Source organism: Mirounga angustirostris, unplaced genomic scaffold, assembly GCF_029215605.1.
Source record: "Mirounga angustirostris isolate CCGP_5_RB_7025 unplaced genomic scaffold, mMirAng1.0.hap1 SCAF_3, whole genome shotgun sequence".
NCBI classification, from domain to species: domain Eukaryota; kingdom Metazoa; phylum Chordata; class Mammalia; order Carnivora; family Phocidae; genus Mirounga; species Mirounga angustirostris.
Window position 1 is genome coordinate 60,235,814 of NW_026991711.1, and position 27,010 is coordinate 60,262,823.

General features: G+C 40.8%; 1 long non-coding RNA gene across 1 annotated transcript in view; it reads left to right on the forward strand.

Moving 5' to 3' along the window:
• The window catches only part of LOC135363750 (uncharacterized), a 32,161-nt gene extending 5,967 nt beyond the window's left edge, over positions 1–26,194 (forward strand). Inside the window, exon 3 of the long non-coding RNA XR_010409806.1 lies at positions 26,049–26,194. This is a non-coding gene — a long non-coding RNA (uncharacterized LOC135363750). The remainder of the gene's footprint in view (positions 1–26,048) is intronic.
• The last annotated feature ends 816 nt before the right edge of the window (positions 26,195–27,010 follow it).

A 27,010-nucleotide genomic window follows, 5' to 3' on the forward strand; every position in this document is an offset into this window, starting at 1 on the left:
TTATGAATACGAGATTGGGAAAGAACTACACTCACTTACATTTCCATATCCACTCATGACTGAAGCCAACCCTGTGTCCCGCTGAAACGAGTAGAAATAACGAGAAACTGGGCGCCTGGATGGCTCAGTTGGTTAGGCGACTGCCTTCGGCTCAGGTCATGATCCTGGAGTCCCGGGATCGAGTCCCGCATCGGGCTCCCTGCTCTGCGGGGAGTCTGCTTCTCCCTCTGACCCTCCCCCCTCTCATGCTCTCTCTATCTCATTCTCTCTCTCAAATAAATAAATAAAATCTTTAAAAAAAAAAAAAAAGAAAGAACGAGAAACTGCACTGAAAGGACTGAAAATTAAATTACTTAGAAAGCATGCACCTTGTACTGAAACAGGATTTTATGACTGCTATATTTTTCCACTTATCAATACAATTTTATTTTATTCGGTTTTTTAAATTTTATTTTGCTTTAAATTCAGCATAGTTAACATACAGTGTTGCGTTAGTCTCTGGTGCACAATATAGTGGTTCAACACTCTGCATCGCCTGTTTCACTCATTCCCCTCTGGGACCCATCAGTTTGTTCTTTGTCAATACAATTTTAAATGATATCTGTAATCATGTCCCAAGAACCTTCAGTGTTGGGGTTTCCATAGCAGAGTACTCATATAAGAAAGAGATAAAAACAAAAACAAACAAGAGGATGGCTCCCTGGCCATCTATATGGTAATGGTAAAGGAGGGGAGCCTTCCAAAAGGTATCCAGAGTTCAAGGATTAATGCCTCAGGGCGATTATGAGAATATGACTATGATAAATAGTTCACAATATCCATATTTGGGCATGATGAATCTGTAAACCAGAATAATATGATAACCATTTATATGTATACACAATAATCCATATTATGTAATGCACATATATACTTATAATACATATCATGTAACTTACATATAATAATCATATATACATATACATAATAATATATATTTATATCTACATCTGGCTGTCATGTGCAATAGTGAGGCCGAGGCAAATTTTTCTTAGCACTGACACCCAGCCCTGGCAACCTAATTAATAATCAATACTTTATTAGGCAGTTGTGATTTCATAGGTAGTATCTGTTTCACTCTCCAAAAAGCCAATACTAGGAACATTTGTTATTAATTTTTAATTTAATACATAATACACTGAATTTATCTAGATCATATATAGCTCCATCCTCCAGAGGAGGAATCATGTGAAAACGCTAGACCAGTAGCTCTCATACCATCTGTGAAATGTGTCAAAATGTAGATGCCAGAGTCTCCCCACAAGAGAGGTTCATTCAAGGATGCTTCAACCAAAGTCACCAGTGATGTCCTTAATGCTAAATCTAGTGGACACTTTTTAATACTCATCTTGACTGAATCCTTAACAGAATTTGACACTTACCAGAAAAGCTCTCTCCACCAGGCTTCTATGGTACTATGCTCCCCTGCTCCCTTCTCTCTGGCCAAGACTTTCAGTCTTCTTTGCCGGCTCCTCCTAACTGCTCATTCTCTCAAGTGTTGATGTTCACTGAAGCTTGCATCCCTTCCCTTCTTGCTCTATAAACTCTCTCTGAACAGTATTATATCTTACTCTCTACATGCCGGAGACTTCATAGATATATCTTCAGGTTTAATGCTCTCTTCTGACCTTTTGGCACACAATAGGTGGCTAATAAATGCCTATTGAATTAATGAATGAACAAATGACAAACATTTCTAAAATGTGTAACTATTAACTTTGATTGCTTTTTAAATGGGTAACTTCTTGGTGACATGGAAATAATCTTCATCTCATAATCAGTATCTCCAATTCATTCTTTATATATATTCAGTAAATCCCACACAGAGGTTAGGAATTCATATAAACTTCAATATAAAGGAGTTCTTTTGGATGATCCATCTTCATTTTGACTTGTGAGTTCTCTCGCACATCATTGTTTATCCTACAGTACCTAGATTATGGTCTTGAAATACCCTTTCCACCAAAAGAGCCTAGAATTTATTGGAGAAAATGACTGGTTCTAGGTCTAGGGTAGGAACAAGATGAACCTAGAATACCAGACAGCAAGGAAGCTATCAAAGACCATGAGGGCTATGTCAAAAATACTCAGAAACCAACCTGAAGAGGCTCTTGCCAGCCAAAGAGAACCAATGTGAGTTTTAAAGGGATCATTGAAATGATTAAGTCCATTAAACCAACAGGTTCGCAATGATATTTTAAAAATCGAATTGTTTACCTTCAAAGAATGACAGGAAACCAATTTATCACCTTCAAAGCTAGTAACCAAAAGGAAAGATAAAATATTCATCCTGTCTTTCTATATGAATTATATCACTCAATAAGCAAATTGTAAATGAGCGAAGTGTCTCCAGAGTTCTATTATAAATAATTTGCAAGAAGTGATAGAAATACCACTATCTCCAAATCCCAGTGAATTAATGGATCTAGGCATTAAGCATCAGCTGCTAACATCACACAAAAAAATGACCAGATATGATGTGCTTCCTTGTGCTAGAGCACAGTACCATCCAAAGAGTACCAGTTATAGGATGAAAAAGTTCTGGGGATCTAATGTAGAGCATAGCGATTATAGTTAATAATATGTATGATATACTTGAAAGTTGCTACCAAAGTAGATCTCAAGTGTCCTCACCACACACACAAAAATAGTAATTATGTTACATGAATTGGGTGTTAGCTGAAGCTATAGCAGTAATCACTTTGCAGTATATAAGTATTTCCAGTCAGCATGTTGGACACCTTATGATAGATGGTAACTACACTTGTGGTGGGCATAGCATAACATATAGAGAACTTGAATCACTATGTTGTACACCTGGAACTAATATAACATCTTGTGTCAATTATACTAAAATAAAAAATTTAATTTATGGGAAAAAACATGTACACCTGGAAGTTATACAATGTTATATATTAATTATATCTCAATAAAGCTGGAAGAAAAAAAAAAAGAGCACAGCACCACCTGTCGTCTTGCCATAAGGATGAAACATGAGTCTGGTCAAGACTTTAGATCGAACCACAAACCGGCAAGAAATACAAAGGACAGAGGGACATGTTGAATTGCACGATGATTATGTAATGAAAAATTCCACACTGTAGGTAACTCTTCAGGTCAAGTGCAACAGACAACTTTTAAGAGAAATAAAGAGATGGGGGGGGAAATCTAGAGATTAAGAAAGACTTAGTCATAATTTTTTTAAATGGGTAACACTAAACTATAATGTCTACTGATGGATCTGTACAATGAAAATATTTAAATGACTCAAATCATTGATTACTGGATTAGTTCATATTTATATAGTCATATCTGATCAGGGGAGACAGGTGTTGAGACTTGGATTGGCCGCATTGGAGGGGCTTCTGGAGTGACTGACAAAGTTCTATTTCTGGACCTGATTGTTTCCCTTATAACTTATTAAGCAAACATTTGTTTTGCAGCTTCTTTTGCATCAGGTTTATTTAAAAATATATAGGTTTTTTTTAAGTCTACGCATTAGTCACTATTCTTTACTGCTTGCCTATCGTGCTATTAAGACAGGCATGGGGACCATATGATAAATGTCAAATTGGGAAATATATTAGGTTGCATTTTTACACTACAACTTTGAGTCCAAAGCCAACTGAACAAGTAGAAATAAAGGAGGTGTAAACTTGGCATGAAAAGAACTTGGGAGTTTTCAAAAAAAAAGAAAAGAACTTGGGAGTTCAGCATGTGCTGTGATAAAACCATTCCTAGGAGTGAACTTCGTCTTTGGCTACATTAATAAAAATACAAAATCTAAAACAAGAGAAGTTATGTTCTCCACACTGTTTGAATGGTGGTAAGCACAAGGACATCGGCAGGCAAGCTTGCTCAGACAGGATGGGCAGAGTGGAGCTTCTCAAAACCATATTATACAAGGGATGAAGCAAACGAACACTGTTTGCTCTGGAAAGACTAGTCTGAAAGACGTGTGACCATTATCTTCAAACATCTGCAGAATAGCCTGTTGAAAAAGGGAACATAGTTGTTCAACAAGATCCCAAGATCAGTGGGTAAAGAGACAGGGAGACACATTCTGTCTCAAAAGAATTTTCTGACCATCCACGTCTGAGAAAATGTGATGATTTACTTTAAAAAAGTACAAGATTCTTGGCACTGGGTTTTAGTCACAAGTGGGATGACCACTTGGGGATGGATGATGTATTCATATTAAAAGTGTGTGTAGGGGCGCCTGGGTGGTTCAGTTGGTTAAGCGTCTGCCTTTAGCTCAGGTCATGCTCCCAAGGGTCCCAGAATGAGCCCCACGTCATCCGGGCTCCCCGCTCAACGAGGAGTCTGCTTCTCCCTCTGCCTCTCGCCCCTGCTCGTGCTCTCTCTCAAATAAATAAATAAAATCTTAAAAAAAGTTTGTGTAAAATGAGATCTATAGGTCCATTTAACCCCGCAGGATTTTGAATTCTTGTTATTCTGCAGAGCACACAAAAACCCCCCAGGACCAGGAGTCATGGAAGTAACAATGCCTCGTTTATGGTCAATTCTCACTTCATTTCCCTACCGTGATAAGAATGAGCCAGAAGAAAAACTACATTGTTTTTGTTTTGTCATCTTATGTTAAAATGCTACCAAGACTCTACCCTTGATACTACTTAATAGAAGCGAATTTGAGGAGTTGGGCTCCTGGCTAAAAACCTCTGTGCATTGTTGAGGCCTAGCCAGAAGCAATTACAGAGGCTTTACCTGGCAGGCCTCCTGGGGGAAGCGGCCCCACCCACACAGCCCTGGGGTTCAGCCAGGCCTCCACCGGCTCTGCAGGAAGTTGCAGGAAGGATTCAAGCTCCCCGGGGTTAACCACACTCTTCTACATATCTGCATTCCTAGCCCAGGGACCTTGATTTGGAGGTCACCTTACTGGAAACCTTGAAGACCTTTGTCCCCACGCTGCCTCAGTTCCGGGTACTTTTCCACTTCTAGCCCTCCATCTTCCCCTCCTTCCGGCCCCTAGATGAAACATGAGACAGATCACATTTACAGATGATCCATAAAACCTACAGTAGTCATTAAACTGCAAGAGCCTTGTGTTCAGGCCCCCCTCATCAGTGAGACGACCCCCCATGTCTGCATTGATCCACCCGAACCTTGCCAGGAGCACCATTCCATGGGAAAAAGGGAAAAAGGGGAGTCGGTGCTTTGTCCAAGTTGGGCCTCTTGCTTATACCATCACAGTGAGTGTTTAAAGCCTTCCCTGTTACTGTTATTTTAGCTTGTGGCTTTAGTCGGCTGCTCGACACCTGACAGCTCAGCTCTCCCAAGCTCAGCTGAGCTCCTGACAGAACACACAGTCATGATAATCGTGCTTTAAAGATATGTAAGGTCAATTTTAGATCTAATATCACACATCATTATGAACTATTCCTGCATTTAATAATACATGCTTTCTTTTTAAAGATTTTATTTATTTATTTAGAGAATGAGAGTGAGAGAGTGAGTGGAGGGGGGGCAGAGGGAGAGGGAGAGAGCGAATCTCAGGCAGACTCCACGGGAACATGACGTGGGGCTCAATCTCATGACCCTGAGATCATGACCTGAGCCGAAATCAAGAGTCGGTCACTTAACTGACTGAGTCACCCATGCACCCCATTAATACATGCTGTGAGGCTTGTTAAACCTCCTAAGAAGGCCTACTGTGGCCAGACAATTTTATTTTTCAAAATAGTCACTATAGCCTTGATAGCTTTTCTGAAGTCTACTACCATTAGATAGAAATCTTACTATGATTAATAGCTAATTTGAGACTCTTCTGTCCTTGATAAGTCTTGTCCTTTAACCTTCCCTAGGCCCCTTCCAGGTACTTCTCTTCCTGTCTTTGGCAGCAGCTGCATGAGTCTCAACTTACCTACCATTCAAGCTAGGCTCATAACGGAGTGGAAATACATTATCAACCTGCCTATCACTCCTTCCTTCAGGGGAAACATTCTTACAATCAAGGTTGTCAAGGTGGGGACAGTGCTGACCACACATTAGTGCCAGGGATGGGCATGTGACCCAAGTGAGGACAATTAGAAGGCTCCAGCCCTATGGCCGTAATGATGGTTTCAGAGCTTACATATCAGGTGGAATCACAATCTTCCCAAGGATTTTTGTGCCATGGATATGGAAAAAGTTTCTTTCTCTTCTTCTGGGAACTTGAGTGCTAAAGTCTGTAAGTTCAAGCTGTTTTCAATGTCCACAATAGCCAAACTGTGGAAGGAGCCGAGATGCCGTTCAACAGATGGATAAAGAAGATGTGGTTCATATATACAATGGAATATTACTCAGCCATCAGAAAGGATGAATACCCACCATTTGCATTAACATGGATGGAACTGGAGGGGATTATGCTAAGTGATAATAAGTGAAATAAGTCAAGCAGAGAAAGAAAATTATCATATGTGGAACATAAGGAAGAGTGCAGAGGATCACAGGGGAAGAGAGGGAAAACTGAATGGAAAGAAATCAGAAAGGGAGACAAACCATGAGAGACTCTTGACTCTGGGAAACAAACTAAGGGTTGCTGGAGGGGAGGTGGGTGGGGGGTTGGGGTAACTGGGTGATGGGCATTAAGGAGGTTGTGATGAACAGTAGGTGTTATACGCAACAAATGAATCATTGAACACTACATCAAAAACTAATGATGTTGGCTAATTGAATTTAAATAAAAAACAAAACAAAACAAAAAAGATGTTAGTTGAAAGAAAAAAAAATTCAAGCTGCTTTGAGACACCTTCCTTGATTGGAAAAGCTACCTGCTACAGGAAGAATACAGCCAACACTTAAAGGAAACAGAAGAAGAAGACAGAGAAAAAGATTGAAAAATCAACTCTTTGGGTCCAAATGTACCTAATGTGCACTTCAATTTTGCAGTTACATGAATCAATATGTTCATTTTCCTTTGATTTCAGTGTGAGTTGAGTTTGTCGCTTGCAAACCAAGAATTCTGATTAATATATACAGTACATCACAGTTGTGTGTTTGTTTGACATAATGCTTTCCTGGATAATTGTGTTAATGAGACAAGATCTGAAATTAAAACTCTAAAGTAGAGATAATAGCATTCAATTAATTCTGTCACATATTCATTTATTCAATTGTCATGAAGGGTAAGATTTGAGAAGGAGGATAAGAAATCATTTATAGCATAAAGCTCTGATATCTCGATTGCAAAATTCTAATCTCTATAAGATGACTATAATATAGCTATTTCTGCTTGAGAAATGAGTGGTTTCTGCCTAATTCTGAATTTCTGCCTTATTGTGTGTTCTGAATTAGTACTTCTATGAATGGAAAATATTAATTCTCATCAGAACCCATTTGAATTCTGACAATAGTTGTGATTTATATTTGCATCTAATTATGTTCCACTAAAAGGGACAAAATTGGATGTAGCAGAGACTGAATCTTGTCGAGTCCTGAAGAGGTAAGGGCGGCTACAAAAATTAGAAGAGTCTGGTGAATTTGGAAGAGGGTAGGTGTGTGAAGAGCATTATATTTTCACCACCTGAATGTAATACGAGGTATGACACCCTTGCAGGGTGTCAGCATTTCTCAGCTCTGGGTTCCCAGTAAACTTAGGGCTTCTCTGACTAAATGCAAACACACACACACATCATTTACACACAACATTCACACACATGCACATTCATACACACATGTGCTCAGATACTCTCTCTCTCTCTTTCCCTGTCTCCATTCCTGGCTCTTTAAACACAAGAAGCCACTGGCCACGTTTATTATCCAAACAGTTAAAAAGTATAAAGAAGTTACAAAAGTGTAAATGTGGCTACAGACTTACTTATTTCATCTCTCCTCTTTTATCCACTCCAGGCCTTTACCATCTTCAAAGCAAACACTGTATGGTTTATTAAAAACATACACCAGCCCCTCTCCACATTTCCGATGGCTGTTTTAGATAGTTCATACAAACATCTACAATATTTTTTTTTCACATGCTGCTGGGAAGCTTCATCTTTGAAGAAGCTTTATGACTGTCCTGATTCCTTCAGTTCTTGTATTAACTGATCTTCAAGTTTTTCAAAAGCTTTGGTTCCAAGCGCCCGCTGCATATCAGTATTACCTGGGGAGATTTCTTGGGAATCCAGGTGGGGAACCTCTGCTCTATAGCCTATCACTCACAGTGTGGTCCGAGGACCTGCTCTACTGGCGTCACCTGAGAGCTTCTAGAAATGCGAAACCTTGGGCTCCATGGCAAACACATTGAATCAAAATCTACAACAAAGATCCCCACGTGATTCTGTGCACATTAGCATCTAAGAAGTATCTACAGAACGTGGTCAACAGAACTGTTCCCTCTCTTCTCCATTCCTATTATCAAAAATTCTGACTTCTACTTAATTAACAACATTACGTAGTACACTTAAATTTGATTTATTCTTCATCTGGACCTTGCTCCAACAAAATTTAAATCCTATCCGAGACCACAGGTAAGAAAAGGCTTTAAACTTTGTAAAGGTCCTCTTTAATGTCTCGTTCCATTTATTTTCAGAAGTATATTCCCTGTCGGCCTAAACCACTAAAGCATCCTGAGCTTTATCTTTTTGTGTTTCTTGACCTTTGCTTCCCTTGTAGGTTCTACTTCCGAGGCTATTTTATCTTAGCCATGACATTGTCTTTCATCTTCTGCTACTAAATTTTCAAAATCTTTCCTTTGACAGACTTCCCAGGCTCTTGCCTTTCATCTTGCTGGCCAGCTTTAATTTTAACAAATATGGAGACCCCATTTTCTGTAGGTTCTCAGGCTAGATGCAATGACCTATTCCAAGTTCTAAATTTCATTTCTAGGAAATTGTCTGTCAATATCCATTTTCTGGCCATTCCAATTTGACTTCAAAATGTCTGGATAAAGGTGATTCATCAATCATTGTGACATTTTATCTTCCCACTGCCAGATGCTTGGTGTTACTCAAACCACCGTCTGATGATCCTCAATTTTTCACTTTTCATCTGGATATTTTGATGTCATATAGATGCTGTAGATTGAAAATACATACAAAAAAGTGATTGGCTTGTTATAATGACAGCCGTAAAGAGTAAGCAATGATAATCAGAACATGAGTGTTGTTATGAATGAAGTCTGCCCCTGTGTCTTCACTTCCTCACGTCCAGAAATTGCTGCCACATCCTTTCAATAATCTCTCCCATGATTTAACCTTGGAAGAGGCCATCATCAGGAATTGTCCATTTCTGACACCCTGAAGGCCAAATTCCCACTGTCTGATCAAAATTTGCTTATTGGTCAGACTTGTATTTCCTCATCCATGCTGTTGACCTTGATTCAGGTGAAATCAATCAGAACATGAACTCAGCCTTACTGTAGTTTTCATAGGAAATCAAATTACTTACGAATGTCATGGTTTCTGAGGTTGTTGCTAAAGATTTTGTGGAATCACACAGAAAGGTCTCATCACATATGGCACAATATTACCATTCTCCAAAGTCCAGACCTTCCCAAAGAAGGCTCCACCCTCCTCACTCAACAATACTAGCATGTAAGTCAGATGGGGTGTGAATGTATTTAAAGTATTCCAATGTCCTTATATTAGCCAAGAGGAGATGAAAAGTATTTATTAGACTTCGGTAAAGTAACAATGCATGCTGTAGTTTCTAGTATAATGACTAAGAGAAAAGAAATAGGGATGCCTGGGTGGTGCAGTCAGTTGAGCATCCAACTCTTGGTTTCAGCTTAGGTCATGATCTCAGGGTCCTGAGATCAAGCCCTGCCTCAGACACCACGCTCAGTGCAGAGTCTGCTTGAGATTCTCTCGTCCACTCCCTCTGCCCCCCACCATGTGTGTGCGCATGCACTCTCTCTCTCTCAAAAAGATAAATAAATCTTCAAAAAAAAAGAATATAATACAGTTGACCCTTGAACAACATGGATTTGAATTGTGTGAGTCCACTTACACACAGATTTTTTTTTTAAGATTTTATTTATTTGACAGAGAGAGATACAGCGAGAGAGGGAACACAAGCAGAAGGAGTGGAAGAGGGAGAAACAGGCTTCCCACTGAGCAGGGAGCCCCATGTAGGACTCGATCCCAGGACCCTGGGATCATGACCTGAGCCGAAGGCAGACACTTAATGAATGAGCCACCCAGGTACCCCACACACAGATTTTTTTCAATACAGTACAGTGCTGTAAATGTATTTTCTCTTCCTTGTGGTTTTCTTAGTAACATTTTCTTTTCTCTAGCTTACCCTATTGTAAGAATACAGTATATAATACATATAACATACAAAATATGTATTGACTATGTTATCTGTAAGGCTGCTAGTAAACTTTTTTTTGTGTTTGAGCTTATCTTTATTGAGCCTCCTTCTTTATGGATATTTTACCTAGATATGGACATCTAGGCTTTTTTTTTTTAATTCATTGAGGAAGTAAGTTCACAGCTTTATGACTTCTTTTATTGCTCATCAAAAATACTGCTGTCCAGTTCTTTAAAAGTAATAGGTCTTTTTTCTTTGATTGCTTTTAAGGTATCCCCTTTGTCTGTAGTTTCCTGAATTTTCACCATGGTGCATCATTTTTACTTTTCTTCTTGGAAATCATACAACTTCTTAAATATGTGATTGGTGTCCTTCCATAGCTCTGGAAAATAGTCGTTGTCTCTTCAAATACTGCTTCTTCTTCTTTCTCTCTACTCTTTTTTAAACTCCAATTTAATGTATGTTGAGATTTTCTTACTACATACTTCTTCTTCTGTTACATTCTATACTTTTTTTTCAGGTAATGACTGTATTTTGTTAACATAACCAGCCCGTGGTATAGCATACTGAATCATAAAGACAATTTCACTCCAAAAATATCATTTAAACATCAAATCAAAACACTGTGGTTGTTAATGGTGGTTTATGGCAGAACAGGTTATTTTATACAAATTAATATGCCTTAAAACAATATAAGTGAAGGAGGGTCAGCAAGAATGTACAAACCTTAGCTTGCCCTGCTGGAGTGTGACCCATAGAGGGGTCCTTTGTGCTCACTTGTGCTTCCATCAGAAGGTTCAGCCCTAATAGGCAAGAATAAAGGTTTATCAGACAAGCCCGCATAGAGCAATAATGGACCAACCCAAGGGGGAACAGATGAATAAACTTCAGCTCCATTACAGTTTAAGGATTTTGGTGGTAGAAACTAACCACCATGTTTAACGTGGCTTACACAGGAAAATACTTTCCAGGTTCCAAACACATGAAATCTATAAATTTCTCTGTGTACTTTATTTTTTTTAAAAATTAACAAAATTTAGGATTATGCATTCTAAGACTATCTGGAACTGTTAACTAGAAGCCAGATAAAGCATACTCTTTAAAAATAGTAAGAAAAAAACAATCACAATTTAAGAGAGGATAGTTGATGTTATCAGGTAGTTGGGGTAAATTGGTTACTGTGGTTGAGGACAAGATTTACGGCCAAGACTCCTGGGAGCTCAGTGTGGTGAAGGAACATCTCCTAGCATTTGCACGAAAGGACTTGGGCTGGGGAGAGAGATTACTGCTGAGGGGTCCAAGGCATCTTCTTCAACATCTCTGGGTCTGTGTTCTCCTCTGCAAAAGTAGTGGGATTCACTAGGTTAGCTTAAGGTCATTTTTAGTTCTAGAATGCTGTGATTCATCCCTGATTCACTGATTGGTATTTTCAACTGCCCCAGTTCATTCAGAGAAGCAATTTATTTTTCCTGGTGTTGATTCATAGGGGGAATTTGTCACAAAGTTCTTTATATAAGGCACATTGACTAACTCAACTGATAATTTGTTTACTATTATTCTGCAAAGGATATAGAAATGCACACTTAGTAAGATTTTCTTATATCCTCCTTCTATAAAACCTAAGGAAAAAAAGAAAGGTAAACTCAATATTTCCTATAGTGCGTCCTATCAGTCCTGCAAGATATAATTAAAATTACATTTTTAAATTTAAAAAAATTTAAAATTTTGAAATAAAAAATATAATTAAAAAATTTAAAAAGAAAACATTAAAAATCTTTACAGATAAAAAAGCTTTCCATAATGGAACGAGGAGGAAAATTCATAATGCACATTAGCTTACCAAAGTTCTATAAGGATAGGCAGTAAAGACTTGTTTAAAGCTAAGTTTTCCAAAACTTTTCATTTGCATTAAACCAGTTAATACTTCATATGCAGTGGACTGAATGTCTGTGTCCCCCAAAATTCCTATGTTGAAATCCTAACCCCCACTGTGATGGTATTGGGAGGTAGAGTCTTTGGGGGGTGTTAAGGTCCTAAGGTGGAGCCCTCGTAGATGGGATTAGTACCATCATAGAAGGGACCCAGAGAGCTCTCTCTCACTTTTTCCACCACATGAGAAAAGCATGAGAAGGTGGCAGTCTGCAACCTAGAAGAGGGCTCTCACAGGAACCCGACCATGCCAAAACCTTGATCTTGGACTTCCAGCCCCCAGGACTGTGAGAAATAAACCTGTGTTGGTCACAAGCCACCCAGCCCATCTTCTATGGTATGTTGTTACAACAGCCCGAATGAACTAGGACAGAATATAACCAGTGTTCAGAAGAACTTACTTTAGAAAATGTTAATGCTCCATTTCTCTTTTTTTCCTTCTAGCAAAATGTTCAAGAGATTTAACCACAAATGTTGCCTCCACCTCTTCATCTCTCCCTCCAATGGAGCTTTTGGTTTCTCCACTCCCCTGAAACAACTCTGATCAACAGCAATAACCCTCCTGTTCTCCACCCTGGTGACTCTTGTTTGATCCCTTCTTCCTCAGCCTATCAACCGAGTTCGGCAGGCAGCTTCTCCTGCATTCTTCAAGCTTTCCCTGCTATAGCATTTGTCTCTTGTGCTTTCTAGTTGCCCTGTTCCATCGTTGCCCTCCCTCTCTACCTCCTCTTCTGTTTTGCCCCACCAGACTTCCAAATGGGGTGTTCCTCTGTGCACCCAGTCTTCCCAACCCTGTCCCCCGGACTCTCTCATGGGTCATCTTTTACTTCCCCACAGTGTTAAATGCCAACTTTGGGCTGATGGCCCCACAATGTTATCTCTACTCAGCCCCTTGGTCATAGCTGACTCCCCCTTTCTCACTATGCCTCTAGAATACACTTCATCCTTCCTACCTTGGGGACTTTAGACTTGCTTTCTCTAACATAAGCACCTTGCCAATCATTCTCAATCACGGACCCTATTTATTGTCTTTTTAGTACTTGGTACAAGATATCAATATTTTGCTTATTTATTTGTTACTTTATTGTTTGTCTCCTCCTTTAGGAGGCAAGCACCTAGAGAGCAGGACCATATCTGCCTATTCTCCCAAGTATCCAGCTCGGTGCCAGGCACATAGCAGGTGCTGATAAATTTTTGTTGGAGAGATTAATATGGTTCTTTTGATTTCTTAAGCTAAGAAAGTCCCCTCACACTGTTTTTTGGTGATCGAGTCTAGAACAGAGTGTCTGGAACATGTCAAGAAAACGGATAGTTAACAGAGCTCTTAGATGTCTCCCTGAAGGATGAAAGTTTCAAGGGAGGTTGGGGAAAGAACTGGATGGGAGTCATTCCCATCTACTTCTCTGAAGAGTTCCCTAAATGCCAATTCTGACACAATATATTTTCCAAAAATAGCCATAAGAATACCTCCTATCCCACATACTCTTCTTGAAATGTGTCTTTGATAATCCTCTTATTGAGAGGTAGGATCTATATTCCCTCCCCTTGAAGCTGGATGGGCTTATAATTTTAGCAATAACATTGTGTCTCACAAATTCCCTTGAAGAAAGAAACAAATAAGAAACAAGGCTCCCTCATAAAAGGCAATAACAGCTTTCATCTGGTTCTGCTGGAATGCTTGCTCTAGGAACCTAGCTATCATTTTATGAGAATGCCCAAGCAGACACATGGAGAGGCCACACATAGATGTTCTGGCCAATATAGCCTCAGCTGCAGTAACAGATAAAAGCCAGTATCAGCCACCAGACATTTGAGAAAGGCTTCTAGATGATTCCAGTCCTCCAGTTACCAACCCTGGCCTTTGAGTCTTCCTAATTGAGGTTCCCATCATATAGCAGAGATAAGCCATCCACCGATCTCCCCTGTCCAAATTCCTGACCCACAAAAATCTGTGAGCGTAATAAAACAGGTTTTTGAGACCATTATGTTTTAGAGTTTTGTTAGGAGCAATAGTAGCTGGAACAACAATTTTCTTTGTTGTTAGTTAGAAAATGATCACCAACCTCTATCAATTGGACAAGTGACAGTATTGACACAATTGTGGAACTTTGCAAACAAGGATTCTGTTTGGAGACATGAACAGCTCTTTCATTTCTGCATAAAGGTAATGTGCGTGGTGAGCTAGGCCCATACTGGCTTATGAGGTACACATAGTCAGTCTGTACGTATCTTCCCAACCGGCCAGAGTGGAAATATTTACACCACAGAAACTGGCAAACACTACAAATTAGGGCTTTTTATCCGCCCCTCCAAGGAATTGGCTTACCAACATACCACTAGAAAGGTGTTGCTTCATTTTTTTTTTAATAATATTTCTGCCTGATTGCAAAAAAAAACAAAAAAATTAACTTTGACTTTATTGGCAGTTTTTCCTCCAAGGCTGCTCTTAAGCCTGTGTGTGGCTCAGTCAGTTAAGCGTCTGCCTTCGGATCAGGTCATGATCTCGGGGATTGAGTCCCAAATCCTTGCATCCTCTTGGTCAGGCTCCCTGCTCAGCAGGGAGTCTGCTTCTTCCTCTCCCTCTGCCCTTCCCTCCCAGCTCGTGAGCTGGCTCTCTCTCTCAAATAAATAAATAAAATCTTAAAAAAAAAAAAACGATCTATGATGTTCCAAGAGCTGCTCGTGAGCCTGAAGCTCCCCCAGTCAAATGTTCTCTGCAGGGATTTCCACATGGGCTGTCCCATCGTCCCTGCAGTGTCCCTGACACAAAGTTAACAGACAGCAGCGGAGCAAGCCCAGTGTTCTGGGAGGGGCTGAATGCCCCATGACTCCCTAGGAGAGAGGGGTTTTCCTCCCTCCACTTAATGGGTTCTTAGAAAGCTCTCCTGCTAGCCACAGCTGAGCCACTCAAAGCCCAGCCAGAAAGCTCAGCACTGCTGCCATTTCAGATGGTAAGTCACGGCAGGGGTCCTCCATCCCCCCCCTCTGTGGTGGCTAAGGACCACACACACGTGACTGAGACAAGCACAAAAGGATGAATCAGACCCATGAATTGAGCTTTTAATAAAGTCTTGTAGAATTGCATTATTAAGTCAAATCTCCCAGTGCGTAAGTGGTACTTTCTGGTGCCACTTTAATAAATTACATCTTTGATGTATTATTTGCATAGCTGTTAAATATCTGCATTATTAGGATAGGAAATTGGGCAGCAAGGGATGGAGTATCAAGCCCTACGTTCGACTAACACAGTGGGAATGCTAGAAGTAAAACCAAGTTTTACATTCATTCAAACTAGGGTTTGAGAAGGAAATACTCTCAACTCTTGTGTCGTATGCCCTCATATACTCATATCAGCAATTCTGCTTCTAACAGTTGAACCTGCAGATATATTTATATGTGGACAAATGAACAAAGAGGTGCTATGAGGATGTTCATTGAGATATTGTTTGGGTTCATCAGTAGGTTACTAGTTTAAAATGTAGCAACCCATGGGAAACCTGGGCGGCTCAGTTGGTTAAGCGTCTGACTCTTGACTTTGGCTCAGGTATGACCTCAGGGTCTTGAGATGAAGCCATGCATTGGGCTCCACATTGGGTGGGGAGCCTGCTTAAGACTCTGTCTCTCCCTTTCCCTCTGCCCCTCCCCCGCTGCTTGCACACACAAAAAAGGTAGCAACCCATGTAATGAAATATTAAAAACTTTTTTGGAAGCAGGCAGGCCTGTATATATTCATATAAGTACATCTCTAAAATACCTTTGGTGACAAAAATCAAGGCAATGCAGTCTGTATATCATATTGCAAATTGGCTAAAAAACATATTCATATATGTGGGTATAGCATGAAAAATGTCTGAAGGAAGCAAGAAAAACTGTTGGAAGGAGTTAGGTTAAAAGGATAAGAAATTTGGGGTGGTGGGGCGCCTGGGTGGCTCAGTCAGTTAAGCATCTGCCTTTGGCTCAGGTCATGATCCTATAGTCCCGGGATCGAGCCCCACTTTGGGCTCCCCACTCAGCAGAGAGCCTGCTTCTCCCTCTGCCCCTCACCCTGCTCATGCTCTCTTTCTCTCTCTCAAATAAATAAATAAATAAAATCTTTAAAAAAAAAAAAGTTTAGGATGAAAAAGAGTCTGACTTTTCAATTATATAGTTTTGTTCTATTTGAATTTTTTTTACCATATGCATATATTTTAAAGCTTAAGAAATCACATACTGACTCAATAATAAGTTAATGTAATTTACTAAAATAACTTAATTTGGGTTAAGGTGCTTGAAATCCTTCTGGACAATTCTGTCCTCTTCATTTTTAATTGTGCCTGAGAAGATCTTGTAGTTATCATCTTCTGCTAATCAACCATGCCCTTATAGATTCACTCTGACCCCAAGCAGCTCACTGAAGTATTCTTTCAAAAAAGGTAAGTCTGTTTTATTTGTTTATCATTATATCTCCCAGCACCTGGAACAGTACCTTGTGCACAGTGAAGGCAAATAAACAATGAAAAAATATAGTATGTCAGATGGTGGCTAGTGCTGTGAAAAAAATTGAGCAGAGGTGGGGAGGGATGAGGTACAATTTTTTTAAAGATGATTCGGGAAAGCTTTATCAGTAAGTCATTATTTGAGTAAAGACAAAGGATTTAGAAAAGCAAGGCACAAGACTATTGGGAATATCCAAGGAGAAGAGTAGCAAGTGCAAAGGCCCTGAGGTAGGAGAGCATATCAAATAATATGCTGAATTCCTGTTAAATTTTACATTCAGGTATATGAGATCACTTCAGAACTTAACACAGGAATATGAATACAATAGATTTTATCTCTTTCATCATTTCTTTGATTCCCAGGGTTAAAGACACTAACCAAATAAATAATTTTGTTATTTTAAGCAAATGGAGATTATTGTTCTAAGAGAATTGGAACTGAGATTACTAGCCCAAGAGAATTGGGGTGATTCTTTTGAGAAATCCTGCATGATTCCTAAGAGCTAAAGCTGCTTATTAACAAGTTGAAGATATACAGGGCAGTTTTGCAAATGACCCTGAGCCATAAGATTCAAGCACCCTTTAATGGACATTCTCCCAATAAGGATACCTGGTCCACACTTGTCTAATGGAGTAATCTCTTAGCTCTTACCTAGATTCAGCTTCACATTGGCTAAATTCTCAATCTGATTTGGGTCTGCAATGCCCTGGACTGAAATCGATAAACCTCTCCATCACCTGATTCCCAGCATGTCTATGAGCTGTAGCTTCTCCATCCCTGTGATGAAACCTTGTTTCACTTTTCTGTCAGAACTTTCTGATTCTCAGCAACTACTTCAGGATCTTGTTCTACTTGACCTCCTCATAATATCTGACACTTTTTTTTTTAAATATAGTTAATATGCAGTGTTAGTTTCAGGCATACAACATAGCGATTCAACAATTCTATACGTTACTCGGTGCTCACCATAATAAGTGTAGTCACCAACTGTACCATACAAAATTATTACAATATTATTCACTATATTCCCTATGCTGGGCTTTTCATCTCCATAACTTATTTATTTTATACCTGGAAGTTTGTACCTCTTATTCTCCTCCACCTATTTTGCCCATTCCCCCCACCCCCTTCCCTTCTGGCAACCACCAGTTTGTTCTCTGTATTTATGAGTCAGCTTCTAGTTTTGTGTGTGTTTGTTTTGTTTTCTAGATTCCATATATAAGTGAAATCATGTGGTATTTGTCTTTGTCTGACTTGTTTCACTTAATATATTATGTTCTAGGTCCATCCATGCTGTCGCAAATGGCGAGATCTCATTCTTTGTATGGAGGAGTAATATCTCATTCTTTGTATGGTTGAGTAATATATTCATGTAATGTATATATCACATCTTCTTTTTTTATTATTTATTTATTTATTTATTTGACAGAGAGAGACACAGTGAGAGAGGGAACACAAGCAGGGGGAGTGGGAGATGGAGAAGCAGGCTTCTCACGGAGCAGAGAGCCCGATGCGGGGCTCGATCCCAGGACCCTGGGATCATGACCTGAGCTGAAGGCAGACGCTTAACGACTGAGCCACCCAGGCGCCCCTATATCACATCTTCTTTATTCAGTCATCTATCTATGGACACTTGGGCTGCTTGCATATCTTCTTGGCTGTTGTAAATCATCTGACATTCTTGATGACAAAGCCCCTTCCCCAAACTCTACTTTGGCTTCCATAACATAGTTTTCCACTAATCTAGGTTCTTTCCCAGCCTCCTCTTCCTTGTGCTCTTCCCCTAAACAGTGATGTTCCTCTAAACAGTGATGTTCCCCTAAACAGGGTCTGTTTGACTCTTTTCTCTCTCTTCCTGGCATTGAGTCTCAGTTAAATGCTCATAACATTCTCCCTATATTAATCCATTGGGAGAAATGAGACAATTTCTACCCCATCCTCACCACCATTGCCATTGTAACTCATGAGTAATGTTACCTGCTCAATGTTAAACAGAAAAACTAATAACAAAGTTAATAATATTAACCATATATAGAAGAAAACAGAGAGATTGTGCAGAAACACAAAATTGAAGCTATTTGTGTCTGTTCAAGCCCAGTAAACTGGCTTCGTATTTTGCTCTTCCTGAAGGAAGACTTGAATAGAAGGATGTGGACAGCACGTGGCCTAGAGAAAAAGCAACAAGACAATGCAAATCTGTCTACGTGTCCCACACACAGCCCAAAGAAGATGGAGCCCTTGTTGCCTGACCTGAGAGCTCACTGCCATGGTTTATACACTGTTTTCCCATCCACCTACCCCCAAGTCTGCCTGAAGTAAGCAGTCCATAGCCAGGGTACTTAAGAATCTCATCTTTTGGTATGTGGGTAAGAAAGAAAAAGAAAAGGCATCAATGTCCATGTCCCTACTTCAGCCCCTTCCCTTCTCCTGAACCTCTGGTGGAACCCCTCCATGGATGCAGGCATAGGTCTCCTCAAGCTGATTGTGGCTTACTGCAAACAGATAGTATTGGCTCTTCCAGGACCAAAGATCATCAACTTGAGACCCTCATTTCCAGGGAGAGCAAAAGGAAGAGGTTGGGATCTCGAGATTGTTAACTCAGGAATCAAACCTCCTCAGCTCAAATCGCAGCTCAGCCACTTACTGGTTATGTGCCTTCAGCAAGTTACCTGCCTCATTGTACCTCATTTTTCTGGTCTGTAAATTGGGGATAAATAGAGCATCTAATTCACAGGGTTTTAAGCATTCAATGAGTTAATATATTTGAAGGGTATAGAACAGTGCCTGGCTCAGAGTTAAATTCTCAATATCCTCCTAATGGGCAGGGAGGAGCAGGAGAAATACCACAAATCTCAGCAGTCCTGTGCTCAGAACGTTCATTGTGCCTCTCCTAATTTCTGCTCATTAGAGCAGAGCTTGCTTCTCACTGATTCTTTTCCCCCAAGGCAATTACATCAGAAGCATGGTGCTTCTCTCTGTCTGGTTATTTTTTCCTAAGACCCGAGCAGAAGAGAGGAATCAAATGACTATTCGTTCAACTGCTTTATCTTCCTCAGGGTAAAAAGTTTAATACGTTAGAACATTCTTCTAGCTGGTTCCTGTGGAGAGCATGAAGTTACCTTTCGAATTATGATATATTTTGAACTAAATATTTCTATTATATGCTGAACATTTCCACAGTCTAGTGTCTTTCTTTGGTTGTTTGCTATTTTGTTTTTATAAGGGAGCAAAAACCATTTGTAGAAAATAATTCTCCTATATGGATAGAAACTGTTTCATTATTTTAATCTCAACCTCAAATTTAGCTAAGCACAAACAAAACTTTAAGACACAGACTCAACATGCCTAGAAACATGTACATGAATATTCTGGACCAGCAATTCCATAAGAGTCATTCATCTCACTTCCCTAACTTGGATTTTATGCTTACCAAGCAGCCTTCTGATTATAATTTGGCTTACAGTAATTTGTCTTCAGGCAGAGAATGTATTGAGCAGTGAACTTAAGTCTTTGGGAGAACTTAGTAGTTTAATTTCTCACTCTAAATTAATGAACTGACATGTTGGTTGTACATCAGTCCCTGTGAGTTAGATGTATAGAAAACAGCCCCTAAAACACTGGTTAGTTCTGGGGGCCCCTGCAAAATAGAGTTCCTCATCCTCTGAAGCCTCTAGAATGCTGTGGCCACACTCAATTTTGATTGCCATTTTGTAAGCCCTAATGGGGATCCTTCTAGTTTACCTTTATAACCTCTCCATTCAGTTCTTTGTTCCTGCAGCAACTACCATAGCTACATCTCCTACTATGACCTCTATCTGTATCTGCCCCAGTGGACCCTAACTGAATCCCACAGGCATTTCAAGGTTAACATTTCTAAAACATAATGTATAGTCTTGCCCTGCAAGCCCATTCTTCTTACTGCCCCTAAGGGTGTTGGGAGATCATGGAAGAGCTTTAAGCAGAGAAGTAACATGATTCGGTTTGCATTTCTATAAAAGTTCTCTACCCAATGTAGAGAATATATTGTTAGAGGACAGGAGTGGGTACAGGAGTGCCAGTTAGGGGGCTGTTGCTGTCATCTACATTAGCAACCATGTTGGTCTGGACTGAGTTTTTCTCATTGGAGTTGAAGAGAAGGGGACAATTCAAGAGACACAAGGAGTATTCACGATGATCAGATGGGAAAGGTGTGACAGATGGAGGTACCAAAGATGACTCCCTGGTTTCTGGTAGACGGTGAGATCATATACTAAGAAATATGGAGGAAAAGCAGCAGGTTTGGAGAGGAAGATCATAATTTCTGTTTTGGACATGTTGCATTTGACACATCTCTGAGACATCCAAAAGAGAATACCATGTAGGGAATTGAACTTAAGGTTGCAGCTCAGCTGGGAGAAATGGGTCAAAGATGCAAGTTTAGAAGTCATCATCATATTGATAGTGCTTGTATTGGTCAGCATGCATAGGATCACCAGGGAAATGAGTGGAGAATGAGAAGAGAGAGAGAGAGACATTAGAAGACAATTGTACTCTTCTAATTGTATGCTTCCAATACAAGAAGTCAGATTGATCTGTAGGATATGGCAAAGGATCTGTGAAGCAATGTCCAGAGATGTGGGAAGAGAACTAACAGGGCTGATAATCAAGTGTAGGGAGTGCCCTAGGGAGGAGGGTGTGGCTGCCTGTGTGGACTGCTGCTCAGAGGCCAAATGGAAGTTTCTACAATCTTTCTGTTGGGAAAAATTCCATCATAGAACTGGAAAACACTTATTTAAAAAAAAAAAAAAAAAAAAAAACCTCTCTGGATAGCCATACATTATGTTTTGAAATGCAATGTACATCCTAGTTACATATAATAAAGCAACTTTTCAAAAAGGATGTATGCAGCAACAAAATAAGGAATTAAAAAGAAAACCCACATAATTGTTCATCCAGAAAGTTTATCATTGCAATGTCAGACATTTCAATGTTTCCAAATATCTCCATGTTTGGCATTATACAAACCAAATGGGCAGATGTTTGACAGTCTTTTTTTTTCTCATGAATCATCTTGATATTTAGCATCATGTGTAAAACAACCTAAAACTTTCCACAGCACACTGACCCACATTCCCTTTTTTTAAAAAATATTTTTTATTCATTTGAGAGAGAGAGAGAGCACAAGCAGGGGGAGAGGCAGAGGGAGAGGGAGAAGCAGACTCCCCGCTGAGCTGGGAGCCAACATGGGGCTCGATCCCAGGACCTGGAGATCAATACCTGAGCCGAAGGCAGATGCTTAACCATCTGAGCCACCCAGGCGCCCCACATTCCCTTCTTTTTAGCATAAAACCAGGGGTTGCACCTTGATCCTTTTGGTTTCTGTACTCTTGGCTTCTTAAATCACTTAGAACACCATCTGTCAGTGTTCCCAGATTCACAGATAAAATATCACATGTGTTTCCTCCCACCATGAAGCCAAATCCAGATAAATTTGGAGTCAGTAGCATAAGCCCTCTAAGTCACCATCTCAGGCCTTGCGTGTTTCCAAGGTGATGAAGCGGTGCAGCTAGTTACTATTCCAAAGCACACAGCTAGATTCCCATCACTATGATATATTCCATTTTCTATTCAATTTCATCCCCTGGAGAAAACTCAAGGGTTATATGGAATTGCACATTTAGACTTGCCCTTCTGTCAAACGTTAATAGGATCATGGAATCATGATGCAGAGGGAGACCTGGGGAACTCATGGGATCAATCCACTCCCCTTAAGATGGAGAACATTTAACCTAACCCCAAGAAACTAAGGAATCCTCATATTTAAAAGAGCTCCTTTCCCTTCCAGAAGAGAAGATTCTACAACCTCCAGCAAATAGTTCTCAGTGCTTAGTAACCTCTACCCTCTGAGAATCCTGGGTGACATGTCAAAACGACCGTCACAGTAGAAGATTGCTAGTCAAAGACAGAATGGGAAGAAAATGACCTAATTTACCTTGTGATGACTCGATATAATACTTTGAATTCTGGAAAATATTATGGAAAAGTGAAAGCATCAAAGTACAGCCAGTTCATAATGTAATGTTTTCCACATTATATTACTCACGCCTGGAAGACTCCAGAGGTCACCTGGGTCAACTCTTGAGAGGTTGTGAGAATTAACCACTGTCACTCATTGTACCCTTTTCCCCTTCTTCTTTCAGTAAGTAAATCTTCCAGTGGGACAAAACTTAATTATTTGAACCATGTTTGCTCTGGTACATATTCTGCCTTGCCCATGATGAATGCTTTAATAAGACTGTAAGTCTTTTCTATAAAAAAGAAGAATTCTTTTTTATAAAAAGAATATCTCTTTGAGAATTTTCTGGCTACCTCCAAGAGCTTAGAACATTTGTAGTCCATGTGTTCAGTTACCCTTTCAGCAACATTCGCAGAATGCCTACTATGTGCCAGACTCAGGATTAAATGCTAGGCATAGAAGTGTCTGTTGTAATAACACTCACTATGTGTAAACCCTTATGTTAGACATTGAATGTACAATGGTGAGCAGAACAGTCTGGTCTTCATGGAGCTTATAATTTACAGGTGGAAAAAGGGAATAATCAAGGAACCATACAAATAAATATAAGATGACCTCTTTGTTAAGAACCCCTGAATATGTAAATAGGGAGCTCCATCTAGTCAGGAAGGAAATAATTATTGAGAGGTGATCTGATGACCAAGTAGATGAAGGTGGGCCAGAAAGAGTATTCCAGATAGAGAAACCAGCATAAGCAAATGCGCTATGCTTGGAGACAAAGCACAGTTGGTCATCTGAGGAGCTAAAGAAGGCCAGGATAGTTAGAGCACAGAGAATGCAGAGAGAATGGAGTGTTGGAGTGGCTGTGGTGACACATGGCTGGAAGTTTGGTACAATTCTGGTCTCTGTCCTAAGAGCAATTGAAAGCTATCACAATCCTTTAGTCTGTGGAGAATACACAACCAGACTTGTCTTTCAGGAAGAGTATGGTGTCTAGATGAGAGAGGCGGGAATGGATGTGCAGAGCCATTTGAAGACTAGCATAACAGGCTAGCCTAGAGAGGAGGGAAGAATGGACTAACATTATGGCAGAGGAGTTGGAGACAAGACAAGGATTTCAGGGCACACCTAGCAAGCAGAAATGACAGGACTTGGTAATGCATTGGTAAGTGGTTAAGGGAGAGAGAGTTTTCAAGGATGACACCTAGATCTCTGGCTTGCAACTAGGACACATGATGGTACCATTCACTCAGATAAGGGATGGAGAAGAGAAGAATGGCAGGGGTGAGGGTCGGAGGGTGGGAAGGGTGGGGGTGGTGATCATGAGCTCAGTTTTGTAGAACTTTAATTGGAAGTGCCTTTGAAACATTCAAAGAAAGATGTCAAAGAGATAATAAGGTAGACAGGCCCACCCAAGGCACAGAGGAGGTGTCAGAGCTAGAGAGGTCATGGAGGTATCATGTTGGGAGTCCTGTGTGTAGCAGCCAAAATCATAGGCCAAAGGAGAGAATGCAAAGAAAGAGGAGGAGGAGGCCTATGGACAGCCTTGAGGACTCCTGTGCATAAAGACAGTAGGGGAAGCTACATGGGAGACAAAGCAGATGTGACCAGAGGGGCAGGAAAAAAAACCAGGACGTGTGATACCATGAAAGCCAAGGGAAGAGCCCGTCCTGAGAAGAAGGGAGAAATTACCAGTGTGGAAGGCAACAGAAACCTACCTGGAATGGAAAGGAGACAGGGATTACAAACATAAGCCATGCTTTCAGAAAATGTGCTGTGTGAAGGAGTGGCAGGTGCTGTTAGAGAACATAGGGTTAACAAGGTTGGTGTTTTTCTTTTTCAACATGAGAGAGATGAGCGTATTCCAGTGTCAACGGAGATACCTGTGAGAGGTTGAAGATACAGCAGATAGAAGGGGCAAGCCATAGGGAAAAATTTCTGAGGAGGCCAGAGGGGAGAGGAGCCTTAAGTGGAGAGGTTTTATTTTTAAGGTAGTCGTTGTGGGTGTTGACAAGGTCAGGTTCTTAGACTGTGAAAAACCAACAACCACATTACCAGAGCAAGTAGCTTCATTCCCAGCACCTGAGAACGCCAGAGATCCTGTCGGTGGTTCTTCTCGAAGCCATCCTGAAGACAGCCGGTCTAGTCAGGATGCCACCTACTGGTCCACCCAGCAGAGTGGTCATCTGAGCCCGAGGCTTTGCTCAACACCCCCAGCCAGCCTGCCCAATAGGGCAACCTTATCATTCCGTGGCTCATGATACTTGTAGACCTACCTCATAGAAAGAAGTCTCCAGGGGCCCAGACATAGTTCTGGCAAAAAAAAAAAAAAAATGTAAGCGAACAAGGAGAGTACACCAACAGGTGTTACCTAGAAGATCCAGGAGTTGACAGAGGTAAGGAGAACCCCCTCAGCCTCACTTGGCTTATATTAGTGTCAGGGGTACAATATAGTGATTCAACACTTCATCCATCAGCCGGTGCTCATCACAAGTGCGCGCCTTAATCCCCATCACCTATTTTACCAACCACGTCTTCTATTCAGTGAAACCTTTCCCTATCACTTCATCCTCCTCCCCCCTCGCCTCCCATGTTGCTCAGGATGTTTGGTTTCCTCACTTCCACGGGCTCTAACAGCATTTGTACATTTCTAAACTGAACCCCACACACATCTGTCATAACATTCTTCACATCGTGTTGAGGTTTAGGGTTTACTTGCCTGGATCTCCCACTAATGACTGTCAGGATTCAAAGGCAGGGTCTCTCTCTTATGTGGACCAGATCCAGCAGGATCCCCAGGTCAGTGGCATCTTGAGGAGTCCGTGAGTGCATGGCATTCGTGTGGAGAAGGTCAAAAGCATTTGGACAGTCAGACACAGAACCCGAGAGAGCTCACAAAGAGAGAGAGAGATTTGGAAGCTGACTGCAGAGCAGAATGATAACACCCAACACTTCCCACATGCCGGGCGCTATGTCAGCACTCTGGGTAGTAACTTCTCAGTCCTCCCAAAGCCCTTAGTATGCCCAGCATACAAACAAGGGATCCAGCCCTCGGAGAGCTTACTTGCCCCAGATCACAAACCTAGAAAGTGAGAGAGGGACAGTTTAAACATGGGCAGTCTGGCCAGCATTAAAAGTCAGTCTTACCCATTACATACTACCCTGCCTCCTACATGAGACGCCTTCAAAGGCAGTGTGATGGGCTGAATTGGGTGCCTCCAAATCCACAGGCTGAAGCCCAAGCCCCAGTACCCCAGAATGTGACTCTATTTGGAGATAAGGTCTTTAGGGAAATAATGAAGTTAAAATGAGGCCATTAGGGGAGATCCTAATCCAATCTGTGGTGTCCTTATAAAAGGAGGAAATTTGGACACACAAAGAGACACCAGGGATGTGCACGCAGAGCAGAGTGACCACGTGAGAACACAGAGACAAGCCGGCCATCTGCAAGCCAAGCGGAGAGACCTCAGGAGAGACCAAACCTGCCACCACCACACTGTGGAACTGCCCACCTCCAGAACTGGAAGAAAATAAATTCCCATTCTTTAAGCCACTCAGTCTGTGGGACTTTGTTATAACACACCTAGCAGATTAATGCAGGCAGTCAGAGCTGTGGAAGATTGGGTCACTGAAGGAAAGTGTCAGAATGTGAAGAGGACAGAGAGTTCACCTGTCCAAGTCTAGACCATCAGTGTGATGACAAGTGGGTGACCCAGACACAGTTCCCGGAAGGCTCAGCTATCCTCAGTGTCCTGAGTCTAAAGTTTCATCGTATTCTTCAATTTCCACAGCACTTTTCCAGAGGTCTTTCCTGTTCCCCTCTTGCTTTTCACCCACCGCTGGCGGTTGGAGGGGTAACCGTGGGCATACTGTGGGGTGTCTGGTCTTGGACTCCAGATCTCACGCCGGGAACCGTAGGCTCAGAGTCTTGGGAAGCCTCCCAGCCAGGACCACTATCTCTGCTTCCCCTTATCCAAGCAGAGTCATTTATACTTTAATGAGATTATTTTCCAACTCAACCATTTATCTTTAGTTTCATTTATCCCTTTGCCATCTGGTCCCCTTATGCTTGCGTGTAAGGCTAGTGGCTTTGTCTAAGTAGATTTGTTAATAGTTTATAATTTTTCTTGTCATGATCATAATATTTATTTTTCACATCAGACAAACTCTTCTGGAGACTTGGAATAAAGAGATTCCCCCCCTCCCCCATATCTATTTTTAACCTGAAATTTTTGTTTCTGGGACATGTGGTTTTTAAAATAAAGTATTAAATAAAAGGGAATGAGCAAAACTTCCCAAACCAACATATCTTCCCATCCC